Genomic DNA, 9,587 nt, shown 5'->3' with positions numbered 1-9,587 from the left:
AAAGACCCTGCATTGCGGATGAAGTCGAAAGTCAGAGTTTGGTGTGCTACAAGGTGTGGTCGAAGGTGCTCACCTAGGTGTGCACCTTTGGAGCACAGGAAAAGTGCCCTCCAAAAGTGCGCACCTTTGGAGTGCACAAAAGTGCCCTCCAAAAGTGCGCACCTTTGGAGCGCAGAAAAGTGCCCTCCAAAAAGTGCCCTCCAAAAGTGCGCACCTTTGGAGCGCAGAAAAGTGCCCTCCAAAAAGTGCCCTCCAAAAGTGCGCACCTTTGGAGCGCAGAAAAGTGCCCTCCAAAAAGTGCCCTCCAAAAGTGCGCACCTTTGGAGCGCAGAAAAGTGCCCTCCAAAAAGTGCCCTCCAAAAGTGCGCACCTTTGGAGCGCAGAAAAGTGCCCTCCAAAAAGTGCCCTCCAAAAGTGCGCACCTTTGGAGCGCAGAAAAGTGCCCTCCAAAAAGTGCCCTCCAAAAGTGCGCACCTTTGGAGCGCAGAAAAGTGCCCTCCAAAAAGTGCCCTCCAAAAGTGCGCACCTTTGGAGCGCAGAAAAGTGCCCTCCAAAAAGTGCCCTCCAAAAGTGCGCACCTTTGGAGCGCAGAAAAGTGCCCTCCAAAAAGTGCCCTCCAAAAGTGCGCACCTTTGGAGCGCAGAAAAGTGCCCTCCAAAAGTGCGCACTTTTGGTGCGCACCAAGGCGCTGGTTCGGTCGTTGCAGGCGAGTTCGGAAGTTGGGGTCGATGTCCTGAGCGGAGGTGCAAACTACACAGGTGTCGGAATCGGACAAATAGCTTATATAGGGGAGGTGTATGCTTCGATGGGTCGACTCCCCAGGTTGAGCGCACCGCGCCAACCTCAAAGACCCTACGGTATGGATGAAGTCGGAAGTTGGGTCCGATGACCGATTCGATTAGTAGGTATGCTCATGAGGTCGGAATTTGGGTCCGATGACCTGCCATGTGCAGGAAGGCGAATGTTGACACTGTGCGTTGCAAGGTGCACACCAAGGCGCTGGTGCGGTCTTTTTAGTCGAGTTCGGAAGTTGGGGTCGATGTCCTGATCGGAGGTGCAAGCTACACAGGTGTGGGAATCGGACAAATAGCTTATATAGGGGAGGTGTATGCTTCGTTGGGTCGACTCCCCGGGTTGAGCGCACCGCGCCAACCTCAAAGACCCTACGGTATGGATGAAGTCGGAAGTTGGGTCCGATGACCGATTCGATATGTAGGCATACTCGCGAGGTCGGAATTTGGGTCCGATGACCTGCCACGTGCAGGAAGGCGAATGTTGGCACTGTGCGTTGCAAGGTGCGCACCAAGGCGCTGGTTCGGTCGTTGGAGGCGAGTTCGGAAGTTGGGGTCGATGTCTTGATCGGAGGTGCAAACTACACAGGTGTGGGAATCGGACAAATAGCTTATATAGGGGAGGTGTATGCTTCGTTGGGTCGACTCCCCGGGTTGAGCGCACCGCGCCAACCTCAAAGACCCTACGGTATGGATGAAGTCGGAAGTTGGGTCCGATGACCGATTCGATATGTAGGCATACTCGCGAGGTCGGAATTTGGGTCCGATGACCTGCCATGTGCAGGAAGGCGAATGTTGGGACTGTGCGTCGCAAGGTGCGCACCAAGGCGCTGGTGCCGTCGTTGCAGTCGAGTTCGGAAGTTGGGGTCGATGTCCTGGTCAGAGGTGCAAACTACACAGGTGTGGGAATCGGACAAATAGCTTATATAGGGGAGGTGTATGCTTCGATGGGTCGACTCCCTGGGTTGAGCGCACCGCGCCAACCTCAAAGACCCTACAGTATGGATGAAGTCGGAAGTTGGGTCCGATGACTGATTCGATACGTAGGCATATTGGCGAGGTCTGAATTTGTGTCCGATGACCTGCCATGCGCAGGAAGGCGGAATTTGGGTCCGATGACCGAGTTGATGGCGTGCCATGCGCAGAAAGGCGGAATTTGGGTCCGATGACCGAGTTGATGTTGATGGCCCGCCATGCACAGGAAGGCGGAATTTGGGTCCGATGACCGATTTGAAGGCGTGCCATACGCAAAAAGGCGGAGTTTGGGTCCGATGACCGAGTTGATATTGATGGCCCGCCATGCGCAGGAAGGCGGAATTTGGGTCCGATGACCTGACATACGCATGGAGTCCGACTCGGGGGCCGATGTTCGATTCGATGACTTGCATTGTGGGTAAAGTCGGAAGTTGTGGTCTTTGACCCGATTCGATGACCAGACTTCGGCTGCTTGAGAATCGGACAAATAACTTATATAGGGGAGGTAGTGTTCTCGAGCATCCTCCCCCCGTGCCCGTTTATGTCGATTGATGCTGGTGCTCGACTGGTTGGAGCGCTCGGATGCAAAAATCTTGCACCAGGATTTATCGATTGTGATGGACACGGCAAGTCTCCTGATTGCTATGCAGGAGCTCATCGTGAATCTCTATGCGGCCTTGGTATGGACTCGACCTGCGGAATGGTTCGGCAATGGTAGTCGCTCCAACACGTCCTTGCAATGGCCACAGAGGTGATTCGACTAGAGCTCCAGTCTAGCTTTTGGGTTGCTTGGCGGACTGGTATAGCCGCGATCGAGTTCCGGCCATGAACGTTTTAGATAGCTCTTGGGCTTTCTGGGACGGAAGTCGGAAGTTTGGGCTGTTGTCCGATTTGATGACCATTCTTCGGATGTGTGAGAATCGGACAAATAACTTATATAGGGGACTGTGTTGTCTCACGCAGCCCCCTCCGTGCCCCTCTATCTCGACCGATGTTGGTGCTTGAAAGGGTTGGGATCGCTCGGATTTATAAACGTGCACCACCATTTGTCGAGTGTGAGGGACGCGGCAGGTCTCCTAAATGCTATGCGGGCGCTCTCTGAGAATCTCTATCCGGCCTCGACACAGACTAGTCTTGCTGAATGGTTTGGCACTGGTAGTCGATCCAACACGTCGTTGTTGTGGCCGCCTAGGCGATTCGATTCGAGCCCCCGTCTAGCTTTTGGGTTGCTTGGCGGATTTTGCCCTATCCGCAAGTGAGCTCGGTCCCTAAACGTTCGAGAAACCCGATTGCTATGCGCCGACTCTCTTTCTTGCGAGCCTCCATCTAGCTTTTGGGTCTCTACGGAACGGAAGTCGGAATCTGGGACCGTTGTTTGATTCGACGAGGCAGACTACGGTTGTGCGAGAATCGGACAAATAACTTATATAGGGGAGGTGTTGATTGGAGCATTCTCCCCCGTGCCCCTCTAACTCGACCAATGCTGGCGCTCGAACGGTGGTAGCGCTCGGATTTTCATTGAGCGCCAGCATTGGTCGATTTAGAGGGGCATGCGAGATTCCCGAATGCTATGCGAGGGCTCTAACGGAAATGTCTATTGGTTTCGGTATGGATGCAATTGCGAGTGGTTCGGCAAAGGTAGTCGTTCCGATGCGTCCATGTCGTGGCCAAATCGATAATTCGATTTGAGCCCTCGTATAGCATTTGGGTCTCTCGATGTGATTCCGCATTCCAGTCCCTTTGGGCACTGCTTGAGCCGCATCCCAGGGGGTTCCCTTCCCAATAATCTGCCTCGCAACCCGATTGCTATGCGGTGAGGCTCCTCGGCCGCCTCGGAACTATCTGTGTATCAGACGCATCGCGGGATAAGGGGTTGGCAACGGTAGTCGCCCCAAGCGCGTCCGATGCTTGGACCATTCCGAGGCGGCCCCGAAGCCTCTTCCGTCTAGCCGTTGGGTCCTTCTCGCCGCATCCCTCGCCTCGCACCCCGATTGCTATGCGGTGAGGCTCCTCGGCCGCCTCGGAACTATCTGTGTATCGGACGCGTCGCGGGATAAGGGGTTGTCACTGGTAGTCGCCCCAAGCGCGTCCGATGCTTGGACCATTCCGAGGCGGCCCTGAAGCCTCTTCCGTCTAGCCGTTGGGTCCTTCTCGCCGCATCCCTCGCCTCGCACCCCGATTGCTATGCGGTGAGGCTCCTCGGCCGCCTCGGAACTATCTGTGTATCGGACGCGTCGCGGGATAAGGGGTTGTCATTGGTAGTCGCCCCAAGCGCGTCCGATGCTTGGACCATTCCGAGGCGGCCCTGAAGCCTCTTCCGTCTAGCCGTTGGGTCCTTCTCGCCGCATCCCTCGCCTCGCACCCCGATTGCTATGCGGTGAGGCTCCTCGGCCGCCTCGGAACTATCTGTGTATCGGACGCGTCGCGGGATAAGGGGTTGTCACTGGTAGTCGCCCCAAGCGCGTCCGATGCTTGGACCATTCCGAGGCGGCCCTGAAGCCTCTTCCGTCTAGCCGTTGGGTCCTTCTCGCCGCATCCCTCGCCTCGCACCCCGATTGCTATGCGGTGAGGCTCCTCGGCCGCCTCGGAACTATCTGTGTATCGGACGCGTCGCGGGATAAGGGGTTGTCACTGGTAGTCGCCCCAAGCGCGTTCGATGCTTGGACCATTCCGAGGCGGCCCTGAAGCCTCTTCCGTCTAGCCGTTGGGTCCTTCTCGCCGCATCCCTCGCCTCGCACCCCGATTGCTATGCGGTGAGGCTCCTCGGCCGCCTTGGAACTATCTGTGTATCGGACGCGTCGCGGGATAAGGGGTTGTCACTGGTAGTCGCCCCAAGCGCGTCCGATGCTTGGACCATTCCGAGGCGGACCCGAAGCCTCTTCCGTCTAGCCGTTGGGTCCTTCTCGCCGCATCCTTCGCCTCGCACCCCGATTGCTATGCGGTGAGGCTCCTCGGCCGCCTCGGAACTATCTGTGTATCGGACGCGTCGCGGGATAAGGGGTTGTCACTGGTAGTCGCCCCAAGCGCGTCCGATGCTTGGACCATTCCGAGGCGGACCCGAAGCCTCTTCCGTCTAGCCGTTGGGTCCTTCTCGCCGCATCCCTCGCCTCGCACCCCGATTGCTATGCGGTGAGGCTCCTCGGCCGCCTTGGAACTATCTGTGTATCGGACGCGTCGCGGGATAAGGGGTTGTCACTGGTAGTCGCCCCAAGCGCGTCCGATGCTTGGACCATTCCGAGGCGGACCCGAAGCCTCTTCCGTCTAGCCGTTGGGTCCTTCTCGCCGCATCCCTCGCCTCGCACCCCGATTGCTATGCGGTGAGGCTCCTCGGCCGCCTTGGAACTATCTGTGTATCGGACGCGTCGCGGGATAAGGGGTTGTCACTGGTAGTCGCCCCAAGCGCGTCCGATGCTTGGACCATTCCGAGGCGGACCCGAAGCCTCTTCCGTCTAGCCGTTGGGTCCTTCTCGCCGCATCCCTCGCCTCGCACCCCGATTGCTATGCGGTGAGGCTCCTCGGCCGCCTTGGAACTATCTGTGTATCGGACGCGTCGCGGGATAAGGGGTTGTCACTGGTAGTCGCCCCAAGCGCGTCCGATGCTTGGACCATTCCGAGGCGGCCCCGAAGCCTCTTCCGTCTAGCCGTTGGGTCCTTCTCGCCGCATCCCTCGCCTCGCACCCCGATTGCTATGCGGTGAGGCTCCTCGGCCGCCTTGGAACTATCTGTGTATCGGACGCGTCGCGGGATAAGGGGTTGTCACTGGTAGTCGCCCCAAGCGCGTCCGATGCTTGGACCATTCCGAGGCGGCCCCGAAGCCTCTTCCGTGTAGCCGTTGGGTCCTTCTCGCCGCATCCCTCGCCTCGCACCCCGATTGCTATGCGGTGAGGCTCCTCGGCCGCCTTGGAACTATCTGTGTATCGGACGCGTCGCGGGATAAGGGGTTGTCACTGGTAGTCGCCCCAAGCGCGTCCGATGCTTGGACCATTCCGAGGCGGACCTGAAGCCTCTTCCCTCTAGCCGTTGGGGCTTTCTCGCCGCATCCCTCGCCTCGCACCCTGATTGCTATGCTGTGAGGCTCCTCGGCCGCCTTGGAACTATCTGTGTATCGGACGCATCGCGGGATAAGGGGTTGGCAGTGGTAGTCGCCCCAAGCGCATCCGATGCTTGGACCATTCCGAGGCGGCCCTGCAGCCTCTTCCGTCTAGCCGTTGGGGCCATCTCGCCGCATCCCCCACCTCGCACCACGATTGCTATGCGGTGAGGCTCCTTGGCCGCCTCGGAACTATCTGTGTATCGGACGCATCGCGGGATAAGGGGTTGTCACTGGTAGTCGCCCCAAGCGCGTCCGATGCTTGGACTATTCCGAGGCGGCCCTGCAGCCTCTTCCGTCTAGCCGTTGGGGCCATCTCGCTGCATCCCCCACCTCCTCGGCCGCCTCGGAACTATCTGTGTATCGGACGCATCGCGGGATAAGGGGTTGGCAGTGGTAGTCGCCCCAAGCGCGTCCGATGCTTGGACTATTCCGAGGCAGCCCTGCAGCCTCTTCCGTCTAGCCTTTGGGGCCATCTCGCCGCATCCCTCGCCTCGCACCCCGATTGCTATGCGGTGAGGCTCCTCGGCCGCCTGGGAACTATCTTCGTATCGGACGCATCGCGGGATAAGGGGTTGTCACTGGTAGTCGCCCCAAGCGCGTCCGATGCTTGGACTATTCCGAGGCGGCCCTGTGGCCTCTTCCGTCTAGCCGTTGGGGCCATCTCGCCGCATCCCCCACCTCGCACCCCGATTGCTATGCGGTGAGGCTCTTCGGCCGCCTTGGAACTATCTTCGTATCGGACGCATCGCGGGATAAGGGGTTGTCACTGGTAGTGGCCCCAAGCGCGTCCGATGCTTGGACTATTCCGAGGCGGCCCTGCAGCCTCTTCCGTCTAGCCGTTGGGGCCATCTCGCCGCATCCCCCACCTCGCACCCCGATTGCTATGCGGTGAGGCTCCTCGGCCGCCTTGGAACTATCTTCGTATCGGACGCATCGCGGGATAAGGGGTTGTCACTGGTAGTCGCCCCAAGCGCGTCCGATGCTTGGACTATTCCGACGCGGCCCTGTGGCCTCTTCCGTCTAGCCGTTGGGGCCATCTCGCCGCATCCCCCACCTCGCACCCCGATTGCTATGCGGTGAGGCTCCTCGGCCGCCTTGGAACCATCTTCGTATCGGACGCATCGCGGGATAGGGGGCTGTCACTGGTAGTCGCCCCAAGCGTGTCCGATGCTTGGACCATTCCTAGGCGGCCCTGAAGCCTCTTCCGTCTAGCCGTTGGGGCCTTCCCGCCCCATCCCTCGCCTCGCACCCCCGATTGCTATGCGGTGAGGCTCCTCGGCCGCCTTGGAACCATCTGTGTATCGGACGCATCGCGGGATAAGGGGTTGGCACTGGCAGTCGCCCCAAGCGCGTCCGATGCTTGGACCATTCCGAGGTGGCCCTGAAGCCTCTTCCGTCTAGCCGTTGGGGCCTTCCCGCCCCATCCCTCGCCTCGCACCCCGATTGATATGCGGTGAGGCTCCTCGGCCGCCTTGGAACTATCTGTGTATCGGACGCATCGCGGGATAAGGGGTTGGCACTGGTAGTCGTCCCAATCGCATCCGATGCTTGGACCATTCCGAGGCGGCCCTGCAGCCTCTTCCGTTTAGCCGTCGGGGCCTTCCCGCCGCATCCCTCGCCTCGCATCCCGATTCCTATGCGGTGAGTCTTCTCGGCCGCCGCGGAACTATACCTGTTATTGCTACTGCATCCTTCGGCTGGTAACCTCCTCTGCCGCCTTGGAACGTTCTCTTTGTCGGACGCGTCGCGGGATAAGGGGTTGGCACTGGTAGTCGCCCCAAGCGCGCCCGATGCATAGACCGCTCCGAGTCGACCTTGCTTTCAGCCTCTCACATGCATAGACCTCTCTGAGTCGACCCTGCAGCCTCTCACGTTTAGCCTTTGGAATCTCGCCTCACAACATGATTGCTATCCTTGATGCATCCCTTGCCTCGAGCCCTGATTGCTTTCTTGGCTGCATCCCTCCTCTCCTCACAGCCCGGTTGTCATCACTGCTTCATCCGTCGCTTCATGCATTCTGGCTGCTGGGCCCTTCCCACCGCACACCTCGATTGCTATCTCTTCTGCATCACACACCCCGATTGCTATCTCTGCTACATCCCTCGGCTCTCACTTCTGCATCCTTCGCCTCACACCTCGATTGCTATCAATGCTGCATCCGTAACCTCACACCCCGATTGCTATGCGGGGAGGCTCCTTGGCCGCCTTGGAAATTTCTGTGTGTCGGACGCACCGCGGGATAAGGGGTTGGCACTGGTAGTCGCCCCAAGTGCGCCCGATTCTTAGACCGCTTCGAGGTGACCTCGTAGCCTCTTTCGTCCAGGCTTCCTGCCTTCAACGCCCTTTTTACACCTCGATTGCTATGCGCGGGCTCGTTGGCGTCTATCACCTCTCTGCGAAGAGTGGCACGATGATTGTTGGGGTAAATCGTAGCAGTCCGATCTCTGGCCTTGGGCCATTGTGAGGGCTGATCGATTTCCTGTGCGCATCTCGTGTTCGCCCAGTAACAGACTCGACGACTTGTAATCGGTCTTGTTCCCGATTGTTCCTGGAGGTAGTCTTCGGAACTCTTGGATTTGACCTGTCACTCGAACTGTCCTCTTCCGAGGATGCTTGTGTGTGTGTGCTTGTGCCATTTCCTTGGCGGTATTAACGAGATATTAAAGAGCGGAGTGAGCGCCTCGCCCAGCTATGTTTGGGGCTCTCACTCCCTTACCCGGTGTGCGACCGCTTTGCACGTAGGTTGCGGAGCATCGCGACTCTTTCGATGTTTGGCGGTTGTCTTCCGGTGATGCGTTGGTCCCGAAGTGCACGTTACTAGCATTTCTGCCATTGTTCTCGATCTTTGGCACGTTCCTTCGTTGCAATTGGATATATATCTCCGTTTATACGCGCAGGCTTCTCCCGCCTATTCAGCGCTGTCCCACTCTCAGCACTCTCGTGGTCTCCTTGGCTTCTCTCTCCCGTGAGCGAGCTCTCTTCTCGAGTCTTTTCCATGTCCCATGGAGGTTGCCTTGCGAAATTCGGGCACACAAACGTGACCGGATAAGAGCGGAATTGCCTATGAGGAGAAGCTCACCTTAGGGAGCAGCAATGCCGAGTGTTTCGACAGAGGGTAGAGGGGGCGTTGTTTGGGCGGTTGCACAAAAGAGTGCTACGTTTGCACTGAAGGTTGCTTCTTCGTCTCCGACGAACTCTTCGAGGCAAAAAAGCTTGTTTACGGGGTCGAGGTGGGACTGTTCGTGCGAGTTGCGCCACCAAAAGTGCGTAGGGGGCATATACCTGGGAAATGGATGTCTCTGAGTGGCCTTACTCGGTCGCGTGCACGGTGCATTCTCTAACGGCAGGACTGTCGCGAGCATGTGCGGTTCGGATGTTTTCGGGTAAAGGGTTCCGTACGGGATGTTCTTCCCAGGCTCCTGTGAACCGAGACTCTGCATCGTCATGCTCCGGCTCCCGTGGGTGCTTCATGCCTCGTCGAGCTGTTTGTCGTGGACGATTAAGGCCGAGGCCTTCCTTCGAGAGGGGAATTGTTCAGGCTGGTCGAGGCGGGATTGTTCGTGCGGGGTGCACCACCAAAAGTGCGTAGGGGGCATATGCCTGGGAAATGGATGTCTCTGAGTGGCCTTACTCGGTCGCGTGCACGGTGCACAGTCTCACGGCATGACTGTCGCGAGCATCGACGGTGCGGTGGTTTTCGGGTAACCGGGTTCCGTACGGGATGTTCT

Source organism: Cryptomeria japonica, unplaced genomic scaffold (assembly GCF_030272615.1).
Source record: "Cryptomeria japonica unplaced genomic scaffold, Sugi_1.0 HiC_scaffold_224, whole genome shotgun sequence".
NCBI classification, from domain to species: Eukaryota; Viridiplantae; Streptophyta; class Pinopsida; order Cupressales; family Cupressaceae; genus Cryptomeria; species Cryptomeria japonica.
Note: the sequence above shows the minus strand (reverse complement) of the source record.